This window comes from Schistocerca americana, chromosome X (assembly GCF_021461395.2).
Source record: "Schistocerca americana isolate TAMUIC-IGC-003095 chromosome X, iqSchAmer2.1, whole genome shotgun sequence".
Classification (NCBI taxonomy): Eukaryota; Metazoa; Arthropoda; class Insecta; order Orthoptera; family Acrididae; genus Schistocerca; species Schistocerca americana.
In genome coordinates, this window is record NC_060130.1 from 508074054 (window position 1) to 508080053 (window position 6000).

Consider the following 6000-nt stretch of genomic DNA (forward strand, 5'->3'; position numbering starts at 1 on the left):
CAGTTATTGAACGCATACAAGGAAAGGCAACATGAATGGTTACAGATTTGTCTAACCCACGAGAGTGTATCAGAGAGATAATGAGAAACCTAATCTGTCAGACGCTTGAAGCTAGACGGCTACTGTCCCACAACAGCCTGAGGCATAGAACTCCCCAAAGGCATCCTCGCATGGGACGATAAAGCATTCGTGGACGAGGAGCTCTTCGAGTTTTGTGACTTCACAGGGTGGATTTTCACGTTCCACAGCATTCTGTAGCGTGAAAGACTTAATAAGACAAGTCAGATATTTGATTCGAGGAATATGCCCTATGAGATGCAAGACCACATTCTATGTCACAAACAGAATTGGGGAATTGCCATATTGGATTTCGTCGTTTTCAGTTGAGACACTTGGCTCCATCCGTTCAAAGGATCCCCCATGAGAAGCTGGGCTCATCCACACAACAGTGCAAGAACCAATTACAGAAATGGGCTCGTGACACAAAATCCTGTGGCTGCATTGCCTTTACCTTCTGGGTGTGGTACGGGTATAGATGTTGCTCAATGAGAACACGCCAGACAGTTTGGTGATCAACATTCAGTCTTCCTGTATGTTTTTGATACTCGCCATAGGGTGCTCTTCCACTGCATGGAATACACTTTCCTCAAACTCGGCTGTGCATAGCGGCCATGGAACACCACAGTCGGCCTTACTGGTGGGGAATGTATTTGTCTCAAAGGACCGCTGGTCGCTGTAGCAAAGAGAGAGTGCGAAGGTGTCTGGCAGTGTGGAAGACGCTCTGCATACAACTGACAGGCAGCCCTCTCATTGCACTGAGCTTTGCTGTACAATAACATCATGTTGCGTATTCCGCAAACGTGTAATTCACCATGGTCAACAGCAACACACCACCGAGCGAGGTGGCGCAGTGGTTAGCACACTGGACTCCCATTCGGAAGGAAGACGGTTCAATCCCGCGTCTGGCCATCCTGATTTAGGTTTTCCGTGATTTCCCTTTATCACCTCAGGCAAATGCCGGGATGGTTCCTTTGAAAGGACACGGCCGATTTCCTTCCCCATCCTTCCCTAACCCGAGCTTGTGCTCCGTCTCTAATGACCTCGTTGTCGATCGGACGTTAAACACTAATCTCCTCCTCCTCCTCCTCCTCCTCCACACCAGAAATGAACTGTACTGTAGTGAATGATTACTACTATACAATAGTAATAGCATGAACAAAGACCACAAGCACAGTGGTAGTTACAAACCTCTCTGGGCAGATCACAGGCTCAGCTGACAAAGGAATGGACCAATCTGAAATGTTAAAACTGAACCTGAAGTTTATATGTAGGTAGAGTACAACAAAAGAAATGCAGTGTCAAAATTGTAGCTGCTAAGATGCACTGCAAGTAGTTTTTAAAAATTGTTCATGTTACTCGTTTCTGTCACACAAAGAACAGCTTATGTCAGCCATGAAAGTAGAAGGACAAACTTTGTTCTGGTGCACTTTTGATATCAAATTGATATAAAATTAACTAATTAATTTAATTGATAAATTAATTACCCCACCAGCTGATGACATCATGGGTTTTCGTCACTGTCACATACCGCATCCCAACCGCTGCACTGAGAAATGCCCTCCCCTCCCGCCTGGCAAGGGCTACCAAGTGAAATTTTTGCGGTAAATTAAAAACTGGCGGTAAATTCAAATTTATTGGCGGGAATATCAAATTTTGTGTGTTCACCTTGGGGATCAGAGACCAACAGACCTAGTTAACAACACCACCACGAGAGGGCGCTATTGGCCCTCCCTGCTTCCCTCTCCCCCCGTCCAGATCCAGTTGTGAGGGGCCTTCAGTCTGTGCTGAACTGCTGGACAGAACAGATGTAAGTCATTATTTGATTATTTAAACAATTTGAATTGGGAAGGGGTAGTTGCCATTGATCAAGCACTATACAGTAGCTACATCCAATTTCGTCAATAACTGCTAGATATGGAATGGATATTTTAGCCATTAGTGTAGCACTAGACAGTTACTTCAGCCAGTCTAGCGAATAGCATTATATGGGGAGAATGGGTAATAATAAAAGGTCGGCTCACTATCACTGAAGTACAGTGAACAGCTGCTGGGAGGACGTTAAGGATGGGTAATAATACTAGAACAGTGACCTACTTTCCCAGTGCACCTGTTTTTTTCCCTTTATTGTATTTTCATATCCCTGGGCATGGGCGGACTGGCAATGGTGTAATCCTCCGCTCTTCAGCTGAGTGACATACAAATAATAACAGAGGAAACTTATACATAAAAAGAGCGAAAATAGGGGATATAAAAACACAGTAATTGGAGATAATGGAAGTTAAAATATACACTAACATGGGGACGTTCACTGTGGGACAGGTAAAAGAGTCGACATAAAGTTAAAATAACACAGTTGGCGATTTGTGGGGCACTTAAAATTCACTGGAGTCACGCACCCAAGTTAAAAATCGGTCACAATATAAAAACACACAGAGCAAGACATACTTAAAAAACCACTGTAAGTGACAGAGCACACATGAGGAATAAAAGCCACTGGTAGGGATCTGCCGAGGGACAGGAGGCCAGAGAGGAGGGAGAAGGAGGGGAGAGGAAGGTGCAGTGGGGGGGGGGGGGGGGGGGCTGGAGGGGGTGGGAACCCAGTGCATCCTTTTTTTTTCTTTTAGTGGAAGGTTGAAATACAAGTTCACTGGTTGCTCACAGTCTGACTGTGTTGGTGGATGGTGCAACTGTTCCATTCGGCAGTGATGCCATTACAAAGACGTCACTGGAGTCCACATTGAATGTGTGGCGGTGGGACTTGAAGTCCCATACCAACCTCCCACAGTTGAAGTTCAGGCTGCAGGCAAGCGGTAACATAATGAAGAACATCATCAGGTATCAATGTGGGTGGGTTACGAAGGTCGAAACCCATCAAGTCAATACTACGCTGCATGAGTGGCCATAAGAAGGCTATCGTTAACCGTGGTTGAAATTGGAGTCCTCAAGGACGATGAGAGGAACAGGGTGTTAGTGCCAGTGCCAGGGTGTCATGCTGCCAATGTTTTGTAAACCGGCGACTGTGTCACATAGGGCTTCTACTTTAACATAGAGACATCTTGCCTTCTCTCGCATGAACGTCTTGAGAGTGGCCATATCTGTTTCCTCATGGAGGGTAACTACCCTCATGAGGGGAGGGGGCATGCAGGCTCCACAAAAGCACTTTATTCTGGAGGCACTGAAGAGTCTGCATCTGGGAGGCACTAATTGCAGCCAATGCAGTAGAGCCATAGGCGAGGGAAGGGTGGGCAACCATCTGGTACAGCCAGAGCTTGGTGTCAAGGTTCAGTTCACTGCTGGTGAACACTGGAAACAGTGCATACAGCACTTTTATCAGCTTGAATCATTTGTGGGTTACATATTCTGCATAGCGATGGAAGAGCAGTTTTTTACCCAACCAGACATCTGTGTATTTGGTATCAGGGGACCATGGAACCTGGGGACACCTGCAATAGTGATGTTGTGGCGGAGGATGGGGCAATGTTTAGTGAAGCAGACTGCAGTAGTTTTGGCTGCATTGAGGGCAAACTTGCTAGAATGACACCAGGTCACTGTCGTGTCCACCTGCCTCAGGAGAAGAGCAATGAGCTGGTCTGTGTTGCGGCTGGTGGTATAGAGATCCATATCATCAGTGTATTGCGCCAGGTGGCAGTGTGGGAGGACTGGCATAACGTTAACATGAATGTTAGAAAGGATGGGAGACAACACACGGCCATGAGCGGTACTCATCGACATGTGATATAAGCTGGAGCAGTTACATTGCTGAGTAACCAAGAAAGTCCTATCGTGGAGGAAATTATCCACGATCTTCACATAGATGTCGGGGATGGTCGTCTGTGTCAGCATTTTGTACACAAGATCGTTCTGCTAGATCTTGTCACATGCATTTTGAGGGTCCAGGAAAATCGCTGGCTTCGACATGGTGGAGTTAAAGCCCTTGCTGACGTGTTCCATGATCCTAAGGACTTGGAGTTCGGCTGACAGGAGGGAAGTGAATCCAAGCTGTTCTTGACGGATTGTCCCAGCCACTGCTAGAGGCTGGGAAACCCAGTGCAGGATCAATGATCCTAGAACCTTGACCATGGTATTCAGAAGGCTAATGGGCCTGTTATTAATAGGGACTGTAGGATCCTCCAAGGGTTTGGGGATGGCAATCATTTTGGCCTGCTTCCACTATGAGTGAAGAAGGCCAGTTGTGAGACAGCAGTTCAGGATGCTAGTAAGACCAGCGGCTTGCGTGGGAGCTGGCAGAGGTGGTCGCTTAAGATGCAATCCAAACCTGCAGCCAACTGCCCATGCTTCTGCAGGAGGATCCATTGGATTTCCGCCGGGGATGAGGGGCAGTCAGAGGTGGTCTGTAGGCAGCAACGGCTGCTGGAATATCACGTTCACCTTGGAGTTCATCAGGCGTGAGGTCCTAGATGAGCAACTGGTTCTGGGCCTCAAACACATCGGCCAGAGTTTCTACCACATGGGGGGTGTCGTAAGTTAACCCATCCACTGCACTGATGGGATGGTTGGTCTCCACTGTGGAGTGCCATAGGGCTTGGAAAAGCCATTCGGATTTATGTTGGAGGAGGAAGGCAGACATCTTGTCTTCCCATTGTTCCATTTTCAGTTCGTGAGCCGGTGGCAGAATTCACGTTGAAGACACTTAATGCAATGGTTACCCCAAGGATCATGAAACTGCTTCCACCACCTGCAGCAGTGGTTCTTCTGGATTTTAAGTTTGTGCAAGAGGAGAGGCAAGTCATCGATTGGGGTTAAAGCCCTTGGGACAATGGAAGTAAAAGCCTTCATCGCCTTTTGAGTTTTTGTGGTTAGGTAATCAACAGCACTAACCAAATTTAGCAGACATTGCCAGGTCGAGATGTTGCCAAGTGCTTTTATTAAGGATCCAGGAAAATTTATCACAGTCCATGATGGTCAAGGTAGAATGGACGTCTAAAGACAGAGTGACGTCAGTACAGTGCAAAAGTATGGGGTCATGGTCAGAGGCCAGTTTGTGGCGTGTTTCCAACGAAAACTGCACTGAAATGTTCTTGAAAATATACACATCAAGAACATCTGGCTGGCAGTCAGAGCGGACTGGTATGTGGGTGGGAGTGTGAGGGCTATAGACCGACAACACCAGAGTATCTTCTAGGGCAAGGAAGAGTCTTCCCTTGGGATTAGCAACGCGTGAATGCCAAGCTGGATGCTTGGCGTTGAGATCTGCCTAACAATGAGTTTGTCAAATGATGTCAAGCTACAGGTAGGGCTCAAATATGCCGCAGTAAAAGTTATAGCACCAAGGTGGGTGGAAACAGTGACTGCCATAGCGTCAATATGGCCGATTGGTTGGAGAACATCGTGATTATGGGTGAGTGCCTTATGCAGAAACCCTGCTGTGCCCCCACCTGGACGATGGAGGTGGTCAGTGCAATAGCAAACCATGTAGCAGAGACGAAAATCGTAGGACGGTTCAGTTGGGTTTCTGAGACAAGTAAAATAGGAAGGTGTTTGGTTCAGTCTTCATACCTGTAAGGCCATTAGCATTAAAAATTCAGGCAACTAGATCCCAAGAGGGCTGATGGTTGTATGGCGGGCGATTCGCCATTATAACAAAATCTGACTAAGCCCTTCAACATCTACATCTACATCTACATCTACATCGATACTCCGCAAGCCATCCAACGGTGTGTGGCGGAGGGCACTTTACGTGCCACTGTCATTACCTCCCTTTCCTGTTCCAGCATCACAACGGTGATGATCTTAGTGAGCCCATCCTCCATCCGACGGATCTTTCGATCTGTTTCACGAATGACAGCCCTGATGTGGGGCCGCGTGAACAGAGAGATGACCTGGAGGATCTCTCGCATGTCATCCCGGGAAGAAGCATCTGTCTCCACCACTGGAGGTACATCCCGGGTGCACTGCTTGCCCTGCAATGGGCAGGGGTGG